At 40.5% G+C, this 20,246-nt stretch overlaps 1 protein-coding gene across 24 annotated transcripts in view; it reads left to right on the top strand.

Moving 5' to 3' along the window:
• Nucleotides 1-15,568, top strand: part of LOC147445442 (uncharacterized) — a 69,334-nt gene extending 53,766 nt beyond the window's left edge. For 3 of the 24 annotated variants that reach the window (XR_015189778.1, XM_086524968.1, XM_086524957.1), the window contains one exon: nucleotides 15,245-15,568. The gene's annotated coding sequence lies outside the window, so the exon portion shown is untranslated. The other 21 variants (XR_015189777.1, XM_086524964.1, XM_086524966.1 and 18 more) reach the window with 9 other exon arrangements.
• Nucleotides 15,569-20,246: the final 4,678 nt, after the last annotated feature.

The raw sequence follows: 20,246 nt of genomic DNA, 5'->3' as shown, positions 1-20,246 counted from the left end.
TCGAACGTTAACACTGACTGGAATCAAGCTATAAAATGCAAGAAATGTAAAGATATGTGAAGTTATGAAATGAAAGATGAAATAAAAAGAACATGTGTGTGTGTGTGTATAGAATCTATTAGAATTATGCAAGGTGAAGCTTCACTTTAGCATTCTAAAACAATAGAATGCAAAAAAAACAACATACGTGTGTGTGTGTGTGTGTGTGAAATTTACTAAAATTATGCAAGGTAAAGTTTCACTTTATGATTCTAAAACAATAGAATGCAAGAAAAGTAAAGACATGTTAGGATCTGAAATGAAAGGTAAATCTCCATCATGCACTGAAAACAACGAAAGTCTCCCTAACCCAACACAACACTAAGGGTTTCTTTTAGAAAGTCAAAAAAAGAAGAAGGCAACCCCCCCCCCCCGGACGCCCCTCTCTCTCTCTCTTTCTCTCTCTTGTCCTCCCTCCATATCTTCCCTCTCTTTCTCTCTCTCTCTCTCTCTCTCACACACACACACACACACACACACACACACACACACACACACACACACACACACACACACACACACACGCACACACACACCTCGCTCTCTCTCAACCCTAGCCTCTGTTGGTACTCCTTTAAATTTGTTAGCCTCAATCTCTAATTGATGTGATGATGTGCGCATTTGTCCAATAACAAATCCTAATCCACGGGATAGATGAGTGTTCATGTAGGCGCTCCCCCCATTATCTCTCTCTCTCTCTATTTCCCTCCCTCTATATCTTCCCTCTCTCTCTCTCTCTCTCACACACACACACACACATCTTAGTCTCTCTCAACCCTATAGCCTCTGATGGTACTCCTCTAAATCTTCCAGTCACAATCTCTAATTGATGTGATAATGTGCGCATATGTTTAATAACATATTGTAATCCATGGGATAGATGAGTGCTCATGTAGGCTGGTCTGGTCACAAACCCATCCTCTGTAAGCTCAAGGAGATGCTCTTTGTAGAAAGCCATCTTTGTGCCAAACACATGTATACGTTGTATCCATGTCCTCCTAGTGTCTAGCTAAATCAAGTCCTGTCTGATGAACTGAGTGATCTTGGTGTGTGTGACACACAAGGAGGGTGCGTCTAGTAAATACTTGGAAAGGGGGTAATCTATCCATGTCAAGGGGGGGTATGGATGGAGAGAGAGAGAGAGAGAGAGAGAGAGAGAGAGAGAGAGAGAGAGAGGGAAGAGGTGGGGGCAGGGAGAGAGAGGGGGGGAAGACAAGGGGAGTGGGGTGATAGGGGGTGGACACACACACACACACACACACACACACACACACACACACACACACAAGGTGAGGGGAGGTGGGAGCGGAGAAAGAGAGATGGGGGGGGGGGAGGAGATAGGGGTGGCCAAGGAGAGAGAGAGAGAGAGAGAGAGAGAGAGAGAGAAGGGGGGGGTGGCGGGGGGGACAAGGGTATAGAGTGATAGGAATACAAAGAGGAAGAAGTGAGTGGATGACCTTGAGGAAGGGAGGGGGGCTTGCTGGAGGACAAGATGGAGGAAGGGAAGGTAGTTACAGGAGTAGATGGAGAGAGGAGGTGGCGGCGAGAGGAGGAAGGGGAAGTAGGAACGACTGTTTTTTTTTTAAAAGCTCGCTTCGTTGAGCTCACTGAAGACCTACCTCGAAGATAGGTACCATTGTAAGGTTGAAGCATCAGGTATTGGGATGTGCTATTCAAAATCCCGCATCTCCTTCTATATACGATTTCACTATGATCGTTTGATATGTAAGCTTGGAGTGTGGACTCCCTTACAGTGTGTAGGCAGAGCTATTGCAAGCTTTGACATTATAGTGAGGATGCCCAATGATGCTTTGGAAGTTTTCCAAGTGAGCAAGCATTGGACTCTCAACAATGTGCGAGAACATTTAGCCACTGGGTTGCATTAATATGATCATATAATGAAAATTATATGTGATATATGATATTATACATTGTATTCACGAATAATACTGAATGAGACATATAATCGGCCGTATAATCCTATAGTCTGAATTTGAGCAAATTAAAACCGTAAACATTAATTTATATCCCGTGTAATAATATTTGTTTGTGTCAAATGGTGCTAGGAGAGCACGCAGTGGCGTTTTATATACTAGGAATCCTTTGATCAAAGTTTACTTCGATCGAAGTGCAAAGATAATACGGGAGGCCGATTTCAGTGATGTGTCATACGACATTTTTTTGGGTCAAACATATTATACGGCCATTACATGTGTATAATACGTTTAATCTTTACGTATAATGCAACTTAGTCTAGCCATAATGGGCTTTGAGGATCTTCAATAAACTCAAGTTCATCTCCAAGGTCACAAGGTGGTGGGGATTCTTTTACCAAAGTTTTAGTCCATCAATGTTTGACGTTCATTGCTTCATTTTTTGCTGAATGTTTGCAAATTGGAAAGAGAAGGAAGACAAAATGAAGGTCCAGGATGATTGCGGCATGGATAGAACTATGCTATCGCTATTATAACTTTGAATCAAAATGAAGGTCCAGGATTATTGCGGCATGGATAGAACTATGCTATCGCTATTATAACTTTGGATCTCTTACATTTTTGGAAAAAGCCCTTCTATGATCAATTTACTTAGCTTTCGTAAATTTTGGACTTTGAACATAATTTTTCATTTAACAATAGCACTCTTGGGTACAATTTGTTTCAGTAGCATTTTTACGTATTATTTGAATCTACGTATCACAATGAGGCGAAAGTCCATTTTTATAGTGTGATTTGACTGCCACATTTAAAAAAAATGTTTTTTTAATAGCTATATTTGAAAAAAGTGCCTTTTTTAAAAAATTACTGCAATTATAAAACTTAGGGGCTTCCTAACTCATTCTCACTTTGCACTTTTGCAACCCTTGAGCTCTTCCACTTCCTATCGATACTTTGAACCAGATATGGATGCATCCATAGCCTCTGCTTCTATGCCCACATCCACCCCTTTATCATGCTTCACTCTCTTCCTTGAGGACACTGACTACAAGGGAATGTTGGATCTTCACACCTTTTTCACTTGTCTCCCTGACCTTCACGCCACAACATGGATGCATTTGCAGAGATTTTAGCATTTATGGAGGAGCACATCATCAAATATGCAGTGACTATCCCCCCACATGCACGGATCTAGGTGCCTTGCGATCTCCTATGCTACATCCACAAAGGAGATCTAAGTGGTTGAGATGGTTCCTTGTGCTTGTTTTTGCTGTGATTGTCACTCTTGTTTCTGCCGCTCTCATGAGCCTGCAATGAGCCCTCTCCCTGACTACCTTGCCCAAAGCTTGATGAGTGCAAAGGACGGCAAATGCTCACTGGCATTTTCTTGTGTTTTTAAGCCATGATAGCTTCTTGCAACCTTCGAGAGTTTTTTTTAGCAGGGGATGATCTTTGGTGGTTTATTTGTACACTTCGCAGCTAACTTGTGGAGAAAAACCAAAGTGACAATTGAGTGGATCTAATATTTATAGGGGCCCATTTTGAAACGGTCCACTTTAGAAAGACCCTTTCACACTATAAGTTTCTTTTAAAAGCTATTATTTTTTAAATGGGTGCCCCCAAACTTTAATAAAAAATGAAGAGTAGTTATTAGCGTTGAATCCACCCCGACACTTGTTGTACCGTGTGTTGGCGTGTAGTTATTGGCACTAAATCCACCTCGACCCTTGTTGGACCCTACGTTGGCACCATGCTTCATGCTTGGCGGGGCCTTGTGACATTTTCCACTTGTTGTTGTGCTCTTGATGACTCAATTTGTGCACTTCCCTTACAATTTTATGATGTTATTTTCACCCCAATCAAGGGTAAAGACCTTGGTGAAGTCTGCCAATGCTTCTTGAAATGATTGGCGTTGCTCCTCTACTGTGTTGGCAAGGCCCATAAGCTTGACCATTTTATCAAAAGTTGCCCAAGCTTGTGCTTGTTTACAAGCTCGCCATTCGAGTCATTGTCAATAGTAGCTTTGCATATATTCTTCCAGCGTTCCCAAAGGTTACCTGCTGTGTGGTTGGATCTATTTTGATCGTCATGTCGGCATGGGTTTTCTTGTGTTTCTTTCTTCAAGAAGTGTCTAGCTTGTTGTCCACTCATTGGCACTTGTTAGGGGCTATCTCATGGGCCTCCCATGTGTTCTTTGCAGTAAAAATTGACACATCTTCACCGTGACAGCCAAGGGAATCGAGAAGTGCCTTCACCCTTTTGATCGCCTTCTGGGACTTTGGCAATGGCTTCATTGTGAAAGCATAGTCAATGTGGAGCTTCAATAGCCTATTGAAAATGCGCATGAATACGTATAATGTACAAAAATGTACATTAGATAGAGAAAATTGAAAGATTCGATTCCTAGTCTTTTCTTTCATTGCACGATTTGGGGCATTGAGCATGGGGCATCTCAAAACAGATGCTTCCCATTCCGTGCCTTCATCTTCGACATCAAAACTGTCCAATGCTTCGTCTCCATCCTCTTGCCATGGAAGAATTGAACCGTCCTTTGCAAAGTTATTTTGTTCATTTTGTCTCTTAGATTTGTACCCCCCAATGCAAAATGGACAAGGATAGAGTAAAAAATCTTTTTATTTTCAGGCAACCAAGCAAACACTTTATGGTCTTTAAATCCTCATCTCTTTTTTTTGGATTTTTTATTTGATATTTAAATAATTTTTTCTCCTTGGTTATTTTGAAGAAAAATAAATGAAATGAAGATTGCACTAAATTAAATGAAACTAAAACAACATGAAATTCAAACCAACTAAAATAAAATGCAAATGGAAATGAAAATGATATGACATCAAATGAAATTTAAATTGAATTGACATCATGTGAAAATAAAACATAAAAAAAGTCAGTTGGATCTGCGTGACATAGCAAAATGTGAGGATCTGGCGATGGCGTGCAACTGATACAGGAGGAGAAGGAGATGTGATGTCGTATGCTAGTAGTGAGGAGCGCGGGAAGAAAGGAGCCTTTTGGCGTGTTGCAAAGACAAGAGGGAGAACGAATCCTTTTTTTAATGTGTTTGTGTGTAAGGGTGTGTTGCATATGCACGTGCGGTGTGTGTGTGTGAGTGTGAAAAACACACATGCGGTGGGTGGGTGGGTGTGATTGAAACTTTGTGTGTGTGTGTGTATTTTTTTTAATTGCTTTGTTTTTCTTTCTTTTTTTGGTTTTGTGTTTCACATTTCAAAATAGAGAGCTCATCAAAAATTTCTTGTGCTATGTCAAGCCCTTACGAAGATATAAAAATTTTCGTTTTTCAAAATAGGCCAGCAAATATTTAACCATTTCCATCGGATGCAAAGGCCGCGGCTAAGGCATTTCTCCACTTGCAATCACTTATGCCTGCACCTTAAAGACCATTCATTGCCTAAATATGCAAGACCTTCACATGTGCGAGAGAATTCACAATGAGATTGCTAGTCAGTGTCTATCCAAAAAACACATTGTGCGTGGCAGTACGTTGATCGATATGTATATGAGCTATCTATTGAAATATTGTCTCTTGGAATGCATTGATTGCAGGATATGTCTAGGTATGAAAACACCACAAAAATTTCTTGATGAGTTTTTTGTCCAAAGAAGCATGTTTGGAACGCGTTCATTGCAGCATGTGTCCAATATGGCTGTGCCAAGCAAGCTCTTAATTGTTTTTAGTGGATGCAAAGGTAAGACCTTTCTCCACATACAATAAACTATTCTTGGACCTTATGCAATACCTTCACAGGTGATGATATTGCTAGTGAAGAAACATGTGATGCTTAGAAATGCATTGATCGATATCTATGTGAAATGTGATGGTTGTATACAAGTAAAAAGACTTCCTTATCAGCATTTTGTGCCGCTTGAAATGCATCGATTGCATGATATGCCTACGTATGAAAACACCACAAAAAGTTCTCAATGAGACTTATGCCAAAAATGCCATTTTGAAGTGCATTCATCTTATAGGATATGCCAAACATGGCTATGACAAGCATGCTCTTAGCTGTTTTCATGCAAAGGTAAGGCCTTTCTCCTACGCTTGCACCGTGAACGCATGTGGCCTTACTCGAGACGCGAGAGAATTCATGATGAGATTGCTAGTAAGCCGTTGTTGGAAAAACATTTTGTTCTTGGCAACATGTTATTTGATATGTACGCCAAATGTTGTGGCCCTGCAAGAGCACAAAAACCTATTGATGAGCTTTTTGTTCAAAGTGTCATCTCTCACAATGCGTTGATTGCAAGAGATGCCCAACATGGCTGTGCCAAGGAACGTACAATGCATTGGTCAATATATACGTAACTATGGTGCTTTTATGAATGCACAAATTATTTTTCATGAGCTTTCTATCCGGACTGTGTTGGAATGCATTCATTGCATCATGTTCCCAACATGGTTGTGGAAAGCAAGCTCTATGATGTTTTCATCATCGATTGCAAAGGGAAGGCTAGCTTGTCTTTAGGTATAGTCACCTATGTTTGCACCTTGAAGGATAGTAACCTTATGGAACATTGGGTATCAAGCTTGGTATAAAAGCAAGTGGTTTTGAAGAAGGAGATAAAAAAGATGAATGACATGCTAATGCATTTTGTTGGTTTGGTTCAAAGTAGATATTATGAGAGTGATGCAAGTGAGTCAGATGACGAATCATTTGGGAAATGAGACTCAGATTGTGAGGACCCAGGTAATGAGCGCAAAAACATGAAGAATTATGCTCATGTGGTTTCAAGTGAAGGTAAACCAAGTGTTCAAGAGTAACGAAGCTAGAAATTTGTGGACAAGCTGGGAGCATATGAGGATGAGGAGGATGAGCAACATGATGATGAAGAAGCAAAAGTGGTGTTACTGGTTAGTCGAGATAATTTGGGTTTCCATGTGTGGTCTGTAAGCGCCCCTTGCGACTCAACTACCAAACGCCTCTCTCCCATAGTCTCACATTCATGGCAAGTCTTGCACCAATAGTGCACATCCTTCACTACTGAAGGCCACCAAAAACCCTCTCTCAACACTTGAAACAATACTTGATCTTTCCCTTGGTGTCCGCTCTCCTCATGACATTGCTCCAACACCAAGCTAATCTCTTCTTTATAGAGCACTCTCCTAAACACCCCATATCTGCCGTAGGTCATTAGGTCTTCACCTACTAATGTAAATTTGCGAGCTTTTTGAACTATCCTCCTCCTCTATAATTTGGACAAACCTTGAGGACACTGCCCTATACTCAAAAAATCTTTCACCTCCTTCAATGGCTCCCTACATGTGTATGTGGTTGGGGCCACATGGCCACATATATGCCTGCGATATGTACATGCACCTTGCTTCTTGCTAGCTAGTATGCCTTTTGATGGCAAAGAACCAATGATTTAAGGAATCACGCTTTACCTGCCATTGGCCTAACAATTGCTTGATGACCAGTAATGCATCACCTTTGACCACCATTCGGGAAATGCCGAACGTGATGCATTGTTTCAAACCTAGATGGAGAGCAAGATATTCCACTTCATTGTGAGTATGGACATCCTCCAAATCATAGGCTCTTGAGAAGATTACCTTGCAGTGTGGATCGTGTATCACCACACCTCTGCCTACCTTTTGCATCACCCTCCTATACGCACCATCAAACCACATGATAAAAGCTCCCACCAAGTCTGGCTCCTCTTTGGCTTCATCTCGTACCACTCTTGGATAAATCGGTAAATCAACGACCTTATTGACCAAAATATCTACCATATGGGATCGACTTGCATGGTCGATCTTGAACTGGAACTCGAGTTCTTGCAACTCTATCACCCACTTCATGATTTGCTTCCCTGGCTTCAAGTGTAACACCACTTTACGCAATAGATTGTTAGCCGTCAACACATAAAATCTACACACAATGAGGTGCACTTTGAACTTCCCGCAAGCAAAAACCAATGCCATGATCCACCACTGTAACTCACCTCTCCAGGACGTATCACCTTGCTTTCAAAGTAGATAGGCTTATAGCTCCTTCCAAATTTTGCAGTAACACCGCTCCAATAGCCACGATATCTATCATCATTGCCACATAGAAATCATTCTCTTGGCTTGGAGGGCACACTGTTAGCAGCTGACACGAATGTTTTTCACCCTATCAAAAGCTTCTTGAGCTTCTTCGTTCCACTCAAAGCCATGCACTTGCTGAGCCCTCTTTTGGAGAGGATACACATACTGCGACAACATGAAAAAGTGCAACAAATACTTTAACTTATGTACAAAGGAGGCCAAGCCTTGCACAATACAGGGAGGCTCCATCAAGACTCGCACCTTGACCTTCTCTGGATCTGCCTCAATTCCATTTTGTGACACCACATGGCCTAGCAATTGCGCTTGAGGTTGTGCTAACTTGCACTTCTTAGGGTTCAACTGAACTCCGCTTCTTTTTCAAGTCTCCGAAAACATAGCTGCAACTTTGACAGATGATCTATCCTTGAACTATAGCACCCAATTTTATCCATGAAAACCCTAACGAACCTGTCCAAGTAGGGACCAAACACCATATTCATCCAGTCTTGGAGGTGGCACAGGCATTCAATAAACCAAACAAAATCCTGCGATAGGCAAAGCATCCCAATGGATAGATAAGCGTCATCTTCAGCTGGTCTTCTATAGCAATCCCTATTTGAAATAACCCTCAAAATTTATCCATGATAGAGTACCTCTCATGACCAGACACTTGATTTAAGATTTCATCTTGGAACGACAATGGGTAGTGGTTTCTCTTGGTCACTGAATTCAATGGCTTGTAATCGATGCACACCCTCCATTTTTCAATTTTTTAAAGGGGTGATAATCACCAGAGAAACCAACTCAGACTCCTTCACGGGGTTTATGATATTGTTGGGTTTGTGGCCTTTGGCCTACGCACTGACAATTGGTGTGAGAAACCACCCTTAGTTGATCAATGCCAATGTGGAAGATAAGCCTTTGTAGTATCTTGGATATTATCAACACCTTTACGAAAGTCAAGGACTCACAACCCGGATAGCCTTTTGGGTTCTATATGAAAAGGCTTCTATGTGTGATATGTTCTATGCTATGTTGTAAAGATATTGTATTGTACATTATAGGTTATTTAGTATTGAATCTGAGTGTGTGTGTGTGTGTGTGTAGCTATGGTGATTTTTCTCTTCAAACCCCCATGAGCTAATTGCACCATCAATCTCAAAAATTGGTATCAGAGCTTAGGTTTAAGGTGCAATCTTCAATGTATTGTCCTAGTCCAAAGTCCAAGGGGAGGATTGTTGGGTTTGTGGCCTTTGGCGTATGACGTGACAATTGGTGTGAGAAATCACCCTTAGTTTATCAATGCCTATGTGGAAGATAAGCCTTTGTAGCATCTTAGATATTCTCAACACCTCTATGAAAGTCAAGGACTCACAACCCGAATAGCCTTTTTGGTCCTATATAAAAAGGCTCATATGTATAATATGTTCTATGCTATGCTGTAAAGATATTGTATTGTACATATAGGTTATTGAGTATTGAATGTCTCTCTCTCTCTCTCTCTCTCTCTCTCTCTCTCTCTCTCTCTCTCTCTCTACTGTGTGTGTATTTTTCTCTTCAAACCCCCATGAGCTAATTGCACCATCAATCTCAACAGATACCTGCATCTAATAGTTGGTTAATCTCCTGCCAAAGAGCCTCCTTTTGAATCCTCCTAATCTCCTTGCTTCTGCGCCTTTTGTCTGCACCCTTCTTTGAGGACTATCTTGTGCTCTGCACCCTTTGCTCCTTCTAGATCCTCATACTTCGTTGCAAATAGATTCAAAAAAGAGGCACACACCTTGACATAGCCTTCTCTCTCTTGCTTGGTCAAATCTCTGCTTAGAATAGCGATTACCTCCTCCACACCTATGCCATGAACCTGTGGTTGCACCTCTCCCTCTGCATGAGAGCCTTCAACAGTGATTCCAAACAAATCGTCATCTATCTTTAACATGTCATCCTCGCTGCCCTCTTCCTTCAGTATCAGTGTAGCCTTCATCATAAGTAGTTTTGGTTTTGTATTCGTAGCTTGTTGTTTCATCTCCGTCGTCCTTCATTGCCATAGGGTGAAAATGGCTCTCTTTGGTTTCAAATCAAGCACCACTTGTCTCCCTTTCTTATTGTCAGGCAAGGTGAACACCTTGCTCTCCAATCCTACTTGGCCCCTATTACAAGTAGCCATGGCCTACCCAACATAATCGGATAAGCATTATCACATGCTTTCATCACGAAGAAATCGATTAGGAACTCAATGCCCACCACCTTCACTCTTACATGTTGAGCCACACACAAACACCTGGATTTGGCATGGTTAGGTTAGACATTCCCACGCATACATTTGATTTAGCTACTGCTTTGACAGCTATTTCCTTCATAGCAGCCTCTGTCATGACACAAACCTGTGCTCCACCATCTATATAGGCCTTAACGCGCATCCTTTTTTCAATGAGCACATCCACTAGAGGAAGGACATTTGCTGGGCTACCCACTCTCAATGCCATGTTTTGCACTGCATGTACATTTCCCTTAGCCTTTGGCAGCCTCCTGATGACGCTTGTAGACCATTATCTTTGCCGCTTGGGATTCCACTCCAATAATGTTCACCCTAGGGACTTCACCACCATCCAAAGGAGCCGGCTGCACCTGGTTCTCGACTACCTTCTCTCTCGGGCCAATGAATTGTGCTTGGTCTCTACCTCTGCCAAACATCGAATAAATACCACCTCTTTCTCTCGGCAAATGAGGGAAATCTAGTGCATAGTGTCCTTCTTCACTGGGATTGTAACACCTGTCGGCAATGGCAATGCCTTGGCCCTTACTCCTCTTGGTTGTTCTCTATACATCACACTTAGCCGCAATTCCTGCATTTTCTCGAACAAATCCTGCACGGTTTGCACCCAATTCTACAACGCAATGGCTACACCTCGGTTCGCATGGTTCTCCTCATGAACAACATCTCTCAAACCTTGGGTTTGGGTAGGGATCACTGCTTCATAGCCCAACACGCCCTGTTCAATCTTCTTTTTTATCTTCCTACTCTTCGCTTTTGCAATGGCCACTGCACCGTTGTAGTTTTTTGGGCTTTCAAAATCCACTTTCTCCCTCACTTTAGGATGTAGGCACGCCTTGAATTTATCCAGCTTGAAGTCACCCATCCTTAGCCAATTGCATGGCTGCTACTAACTCTGCCCAACACGCTTCAAAATGATCCAAAAACAAACTGAATTCTTCACTTACTTCTTGCTTGAGCACCTTCAATTTGGAATCCATCTCGATTGGGGACGCCTCTTTTGCAAAAATCATGTAGGAAACGCGTCCGTAGAGCCGGCCAAGCATGTCTCGACTCACCTTCCAAAGCTTCGTACCATACCTTCGCTTCGTCGTACATCACCAACGGGAATGTCTATCCTCGTTCAGCATACACAATAATAGCATATACAACTCAAAGTTTGCAATCCACTCATCAGGACTCTTTTCACCAGTAAAAATTGTCCCATAGCTTTGAGACGCCATGCCGACCAACACCAAAAACTGCTTCTCTTCACCTAACTAGGAACAATCAGTGTGCTCCTCCGTGGGGGCACTAGAAGATGGAGAAGGGGAATGAGGAACACACCCAACATACAAATAGCTGCCCTTAGATAGCTCAGGGTATTCACAACACCCTTGTCCTCTCAAAAACACCTTGAAAATGACCATTCACCCTAGCAGGGCCTCGCTTGCACATTTCACAATGCACCTATCGCTGACAAGATCACCCACCTGCATGTACGCACCACTATGGATGACTTCGATCCTCTCAACACACACGACACCTTTTACTCTTTCTCTCTCTCTGCACACACAGAGACACCGCCGGTTCGGGTTGGGACACACTTCCACAGTACCGATACCGCGCGACACGAATGAGAGCAAAGAAAGAGAAAAGGGCAAGGGAAATTGACACCATGTGGGACAATAAACGATGCAATCTTGATCCAAAGAGCATAACAACCTTCGAGATAGCATAGTCATGGCTATCCCCCAAAGAAAAAACATTGTTTCAATCCACAGGCCTGCTATTGGCCTCCTCTATTCGCCCACGCAAAGAGGCACCTTGGCAATTCTCCCCAGCTTTGCTCTCTTCTGGGTTGCTTCACGATTGGCAATTTGCCTCTTGCGCGGCTTTGACCACCACGCACACGAAGCTCCTCCCTTTCCTTTTTTTCCCTCTTTTCTTCACCACCATGAAGAAGGCCCTTTTTTCAAAACCGCTGGCCTCCCCTCTTTTTCCTTCTCCCCACCAACTTTCTAAAAAAACCCTTCCTAGCAGCGCTACTGTTCTTTTTGAATTCTCACTAAACTCCCCTTTTTTCCCCTTACCTTTGAAGTTTACTTTTTTCTTTCCCCCTTAAGTCCTTTTGAATTCACAACAAAGGGCTTTTCAAGCATCCGTTTTGCACGTCGTCCATGCTCATAACCACACGTATTTATCAGGTTCCTCTTCGGCCTTGCCATATTGATTTTCAGCTTGCTGACTCCATATCTCAAGAACCTTACCACATTTCAGTCGTCTCACATCCTCAAACATAGATCCATAATGCTGGAAAAAACCTGATTCGCCTCCCGTCTGTCAGCTTGGCTTGGACGTATCCCAGTGTCCACGACTCTGATCAGTGGGCCGCAAATATCGGCTAATTTCCATGTTGCATGCTTTTCCAAAACCCTGGCGAGTATAAGAAATCTTCAAATGGCACGCCCATTGAGAAGGTCAAACCATGTCAAAACTGGCCCCGACAAATGGTCATCGGCCCATAACTTGCACATCCAAATTGCGATCGACAATCCAGAAAGACTAGTATGCATCAAAACTTACGCTCTTCATGTCCACCCGTCCAGATCAGCTCTGACCACTTATCCGCACTCGCCCGATCCGACAGGGATCTGCAACACCTTCCAACTTTGAAACTCCATAACTTTCTCCCTATAGTTGTGATTGACTAGACCGGCATCTAGAACGTCTCAAGCACTACATTCTCGGGCACTATTCTAGCACTTTGGGCACTTGGACTTGTCACCCCATTTGGACCTTCCTTCGAGCCTTCTTGGCCCAGAAAGCCACATTAAACATGCATTTCCATTGGCCTTTGCTTGCCCAGGTCTTACATACCAGCTCTAACATTTGGCCATGAACCTATAGGCATTCATAGCCTCCTATAACACCGCTTCTAGCTCGAACCAACTTTGCTTGCACCAACGCGTCAGAAAGTCATAACATTTGATGCAAGAATTTCCAAGTATGTATGTGTTATGTATACCAAAACATTGAGGCAATAAGTTGTAGGATTGAGAATACATAATTTGGATCTGATGGGAAACATGGGTTGGGGTGATGGATGCAGGTTGTGTGCACTTTAGTGAACTGGTGTCACTGATTTTCTTATGCGCTTGTGCCAAAAGGAGCACTTGTCTTACGAGCCAGACCATCTAAATTTCTAACAATGGAACTCTGCCACTCCGTGTGTCTCTCTTAAGTTCAAGCGTTGACAATGTTTTGAGTTCAGCTGTGTGTTTGCGTTGGATTCAAGACCCCGCGAGTTGCTTGTCCGTTATACATGCACTAGAGTTCTTTATTTGGAGCAAGTCGAGTGAGTTGATATGCCTTTGAGGAGATCCTTTATTGGTTGTGAGCTATTTTGAGATGGTACCAATTTCATGTGTGTCTCTTATGGTGGATTGTGTATGGCATATGAGAAGCGTATAGCTCATAACAACCAAATACAAAAAAACCTGAAGTGACTGCAAAAGATTTGATGCACGTAAAGAACATTGTGATAATGTATGGATGGAAAGTAAAGGAGAAAAAAATGGAGTTTTGAACTCAAAACTGCATGTGAAGAGACCCAAGGAGGATGTAATAGCTCATAAATATGGAGAACAACGGGCCTATTTGCATGAATTTCTTGAAGAAGTCAAATTTTGTTTTGTAGTCCGATAAGGTTGCTCCTTTTGCACCTGTTTTGGCTATTATAGCTTTCATCTTCATGAGGAACTCATAAAGACTGGCAGCTACTCAACTCTGCTAAATTTCTTTCCCAGCACCAAGTTTGGGTACATATGGAAAATCAGGTAAATTAAACAAGAAAATAGTCTAAAAATCATGTAAATGGCACCAAATTTGGTGTACATATCATCCAAGACATTGCTAAATGCAACATGTTTCTTAACAACACCACATACCAACAAAAATCTCATCGATAACTTTTTGTATTCTTGAGGCACCATACATATTGACCAACCCATTGCTAAGCATAGCATGTTTCTTTAAAAACACCTGATTAAAAATCACATCATGCATGTATTCTTTGACCCATACAAAGGTCTTATATAAGGCCATAGGCCTTGTATATGCATGTGGCATGTCAGAGGACTTTATCGGAGTCAAGACATATCAAATTTTAAGTGTCCCTTAGATTGGAGGCTAGTTCATGTCTTCAGTGCATCTTCAACTTCCTATTCCGATAGTTTCACCAACACCCCTTCCCTAATATTAGAGCTTACCAATCTAGGAACCATATATATTCAAGTAGACCGTAACGAGCAATCTCATTGTAAATTCTTTCACCTATTTCAAAGTCTTATGTAAGGCTACAAACCTTTCAAGTTTCAAGCCTACATGATTGCATATTGAGAAAGGCCTTTCTTTGTCTCTTGTAAAAACAAATCAGAGCTTCCTTGGCACAACGATGTTGGGCATATTTTGCAATCAATGTGTTCCAAGAGACAAAATTCAAAGAGAAAGCTAATCAAGAAGTTTATGGGATTTTTTAATTGCACCAGATTTGCTATGCATATTGATCATGATGCTGCCAAGCTCATCAACATGTTTCTCTAACAGCCCCACATGTGAACAAAAAGCTTATAATTATATTTTGTGTTATTGAGACACTAGATTTGACATACATATTGATCAGCCTATTACAAAGCATAGCATGTTTCTCTAATAGCATGTTATTTAAAATTGCATCATGATTCTCTCACCCATGTAAAGGTCCTACATAAGGTCACAGGCTTTCAAGTTGCAAGCATATGTGATGGCATCTAGAGAAAGGCCTTGAATTCACATTTGGTGAAAACATCATAAACATTCCATGCCATGTCCATGTCAAGATAATCAACATATGTCAAGAGACAATATTTCAAGTAAAAAGCTCATCAAGAAGTTTTCATGCTTTCATAACAGCTTCCGATTTGGTATACATATCACTTAATGCAAAGCCAAACACAACATGCTCCTCCAAGGGCCCCCAGCATGTGTACAAAAGGCTCATCAAGAATATGCATTGAGTATATTGGCAAAATTGATTGCACTTGGGGAAGATGCATTTTCAATGCATGCAACCAAAACAATCTAGAGCCTGGCTTTGTTGGACACCTCTTCCTATAATTGTAATTGAAGGACCTGGCAAGGAGATATCACTTTGTATATCTGATAGGAATAGACCACAACTTTCTCTTGACAATATTTCCACAAAGCTTTGAGATGAAAACATAAGTGATTCTAGCCCCTATTCATTTTTCATCTTGCAATGAACAAAAAAGATAGAATAGAAAAGAAAAAACAGTCTCCAGCCTTGCTGACTTGGAAGGCTACCTCACAGCACAAGGGGTTGGTCTCTATTGTGACTCCACACCACATGAGGTCAAGTACGCTTGCATTTCTCTAGCATCTGGCATTATACAAGATGCTGACATAGGTAATCAAATTCAAGATGAGATTGTGATTCAAACCTTAAAAGAGATGTATTTGGCAATGCTTTGGTGGACATGTATGCTAAGAGTGGTATACTTTCAAAACCTAACAAAGTCTTTCACAAGATCATCTTTGGGATGTGTCTTCTTGGTTGTGTGATATACAACATCGTGGAATGCCTTGGCTGCAAGTTATGTCCTAATGGGAGACTTTGTACAAGTCCGTGTATTCCTAAGAGACATACAAAAGCACCAGTTGATGCCAACAAATGCTATTTTACCAATAGTCTTACTGCTTGCAGTGCAAAATAGGCCTATAGAGGAACTTTTGCATTTATTTCCAAATGATGGCAAAAGACTTTGGAGTCTCTCCAAGAGACAAGCATTTCAATTGTGTGTTTGATTTTTTTCTTGAAATAATATGTTGTAGAATGCATTTTACCTCATAACAACAATAGACATTTGTGATATATACATAGAATACATATATACTTTGGCATTAATGGATCCAATCATAGGCACAATCTTGAGGATACAAACCTTTGTAGGTTCATTGGGGAGGCTCATCTTGAATTACATTTGGTCAGAGCAGTCAAGTGTTTATTGGCCTTTCTTGATTTGAGAATATCCTGATATCATGGACAAAAGGTTTAAGAATATTTTGTTGGACATTGTTAGAGCATGTGATTGTCAAAAAGGTTTGGAATTCTATGCAAGGCTTGGAAAGGTCTTTCAGTAGCTAGAAGACAAAGGACCTCTTCCACATGTGATTGTAAAACGTGGAATAGGTAAGGGAAATTCTAATTATGGAACAACCTTTGAAAAGTGAAAGAATGGAGTGTGTATATTTAGCAGTCATTTCTCATTGCCAAGCACAACATGTCCTTTAATAGGCTTGGACAAGCAAAGCAGATTACATCTAGAGAGAAATGCTGTGTTTGCATCCAAGAAAAATAACCTAGAGCTCCTTGTCAACATCCAGCGTGATGGCACAAAGTTCAAGCCGACAAGATACAAACATAGGCGATCCTATATGGAGTGAAACTTAGTCTTTGCAACTAATTTCTTTGAACATCCCATTGTTGTGCACATCCTCCTGTAGATGGGGTCCAAGAAGAGACTACATCTAGAGAAGATCCCATGCTCCATATTTGTGAAAACAATTGAGATGTTGTAGTAGGCAATGCCACTATTGGGAATATCTTGCACTTTTAAATATCAAGATATCGCACCTTCGATACGATATTGTTTAGGAACTCATGCTTTCAAAAGAAAACCAAATTTCACTGAAAATGAGCACTAGAATTGTTCAAGAATGATTTCTCTTATTGGAGATACATTCCAAAAATCTCTATGTGACCTCTCTCTCGCCCTCCTTGCCCATGTAACATAGAGGTTGGTGGAGCATCGGCCGAGTGCTAAGGAAAGGGACCTATGCCCATGTAGAAAGATGAAGACTGAGAAGAGCCATGGCCTTCCTTCCACGCCCATCCATCTCACCTCTTGCCTTCCAATACATGCATGTCCTCTCCAATCGTCTCCCTCTCATCTATTGACATTCCATCAACAACTACAAGCACACTCAAATGCAGGTAAATCAGAGCACGTCGGCAACTTAAAAAAACATTAATAATGTAAAATGTTGGTTATGGATCAATTGAAAGTAATAAAAAATAGACTTTCTAGAGTACTTACCTATAGGCTGCCATCGTAAAAATAAGTCAAAAAATATGCAAAATTTTAGAAAAAGGATTAGAAAATTACCAAAAAAAGAAAAAGGAAAGGAAATAGATGGGAGTGTTGTAGGACGTGTTTTTTAAAATATTATATATATATATATATATATATATAATAGAAAATAGTGTAAAAGAGACTCAAAATTTATGAAAAAATGCCCAAAAATAGCAAAAAAATTAGAGAAAATTCACAGATTTGCAATGCACACTCTGGATTAATAGTTTACATCAATTTTTTTCCTTCTCATCATTTTTGGATAAAAACTAGCAATTTTAGTCAATAAATTAGCACAAAACCTAAAACAGGTTACAAGAAAATGGCCAAAAAAATTACCCAAAAAATCTAATGAATATGCAACCAATTATACTCAATTTCTAGCACCTATCAATGTAATCATACCATTCAGTAAATAATATTTCAATTTGCATATCAAATTTAAACCGTTTTTTGGATCATTTTTTACTCAAATTTGATCGAAAAATTCATCTTATTAGTGGTCTAATTAAAATATTTTGCATAATGGACCAGCACTCACAATCAAATTAGTGGTTTCAAAATCTCATTTGCAATAATTCAAATTGACTTCAAAGTGTGTAACTATGCACAATTAACACACTTACAGACTTACACACGTAATTTTAGAGAGCAATTTCGACAGCGTAGCATCGCAATGTTCATACTCAAAACCATTCACCATAATCAATTTCTTAGCCATACACATTCAATTACTTCAAGTCAATCAATTGGCATCAAAATTTCCATACAATTTCACTCAACTTTGTGTACTTTGCTTACACATAGGCACACACAAATACACTCAAAATCTTAGCCAATATCTTGTCACCATTCAACCATTCACCATCAGCAACACCTAGCTTAAAACCCAAACTACTTTAATTGATGGTTAATGACACTTCTACTCACAAATGATTCCTCTAGCTTAGGCAATCAATCCTCGACAATGGTGCCAATATTGGCGGGTCGTAGTATAGCTCATTCGGCCGACATAATTGTCAAGCTGATGGATCAAAACCCGGCTAGTGCATGGAGGTGTGGAGTCAATGAATGTGCAAGAAGAAGATCCTAATGGAGAGATAAGAAGAAGGGAAAGCAATGCTAATAGAGTGCTACTCAATGTCTACCCTCTAATCTACTCTAATCTCACAAACCAAGAGGACAACGATGCACACACTCATTAATCACTCACACACGTAGATCAAAAGCTCAAGGAGCTCACCGATCTAGAGAAGGAGAAGAGAAATGAGAGCGAGAAGCAATAATTAGAGACTAAGTAACACTTAACCACACACCATTAATGCAATTGACATGGAGATAAAATAAGAAGGGTACTCAACTTTCAATTGTATGCCATTGAAGGAGTGGCAGCATAAGAGGAAGCTCCACTACACGCATCACCATCTCCACCTTCCTCACAAGCTTCCATTAATGAAATTGACATGGAGATAAAAGAAGAAGAGTACTCAACTTTCAATTGCATGCCATCGAAGGAGTGAAAGCATAAGAGGAAGCTCCACTACACACATCACCATCTCCACCTTCCTCACAAGCTTTCCATTGAAGCTCTACTCTCAAAAGGATAAGTGAAAAATGACTAGTTTTCACTTTTATACCTAGGGCATAAAAAATATATCCAACCACCCATGAGACGCACAAAATTGTGTGTATCTCTACAGTTCCTAGGCATATGATAGCATCAAATATAAAATCTAGAACTCATGTAGAGCCCGCAAATACATCAAAATTGCATATACAATTGATATGTCTATCAAAAAATAAGCACTATATGCTAAAATAGCATCATTGAAGGTTGTCCACTATGCACTGCTAACATAAGTAATAAATGTTATTATGACACCTTTAATACTAAAAAATGTTTAGACCTTAGTGAAAATGATGAAAAATTGGAGGGTTACGAAAGTGATCCAAAACAAAATTTGAAAAGTTCTTTGATTTCCCAAATCAAAAACCCCAAGAAAACAACGTTACAAGAACAAGTGCAGAAAAAGGGGGTAAGGAACAACCCGATGCCATGCAACGATGCGAAACAATCCTACTTGCGATTGGTGGGAGCTCTCAATTACATAAAGGACAAAGTAATCGAAAAACACTCAACACCTCCTCTGCCAAGTGAATTGAAACAAAAAAAAACAAACAAACGACAAAACCTTCCAAAGTCATGCTGAAGAAGGTGGATGTTGCTAGCGAGCCTCAATGGATAGAAAATGAGAAAAAAAAGAAATATAGTGAACTAAAAAAAAGTTGAAAGAGGTGTGCTTGAAAAAAATGGAAAGTGAAAACAAAAATGGGGAAGAGTCAGAAAAGGATGGAATAAATGTACCATCCCATGATAAAAAGTACACATTTTAGGATCATAAAATCATTGTTGAGCAGTCAATCAGGAAGAAGGCTGAACCAAGGAAATTTTATGATGGACCTGAGGATGCTAAAATAATAGCAAAGTTGCAAGAAGAGCCCAAACCTGCTTATATTTCTATGGATCTATCTCTAGATGAAGAGGAATTATTGATTTAGACGCTCAAGGAGTACAAGGATGTGTTTGCCTAGTCTTATAAGGACTTGAAGGGAGTTTATCCTGCCATTTTTTAGCATACAATTCCTTTAAAGCTTGATGCTAAGACAAGCAAAAGATGCCCTTATACTTATGATGAAAATTTTGCCAAGGAAATCAAGAAAGAGATCGATAACCTGAAGGAAACTGAGTTCATACGAAATTG

The sequence above is a fragment of the Adiantum capillus-veneris genome, chromosome 12 (assembly GCF_014529385.1).
Source record: "Adiantum capillus-veneris isolate H3 chromosome 12, ASM1452938v2, whole genome shotgun sequence".
NCBI lineage: Eukaryota > Viridiplantae > Streptophyta > Polypodiopsida > Polypodiales > Pteridaceae > Adiantum > Adiantum capillus-veneris.
The sequence above is the reverse complement of the archived record's forward strand: the minus strand, read 5'-3'. Positions and strand labels throughout refer to the sequence as shown.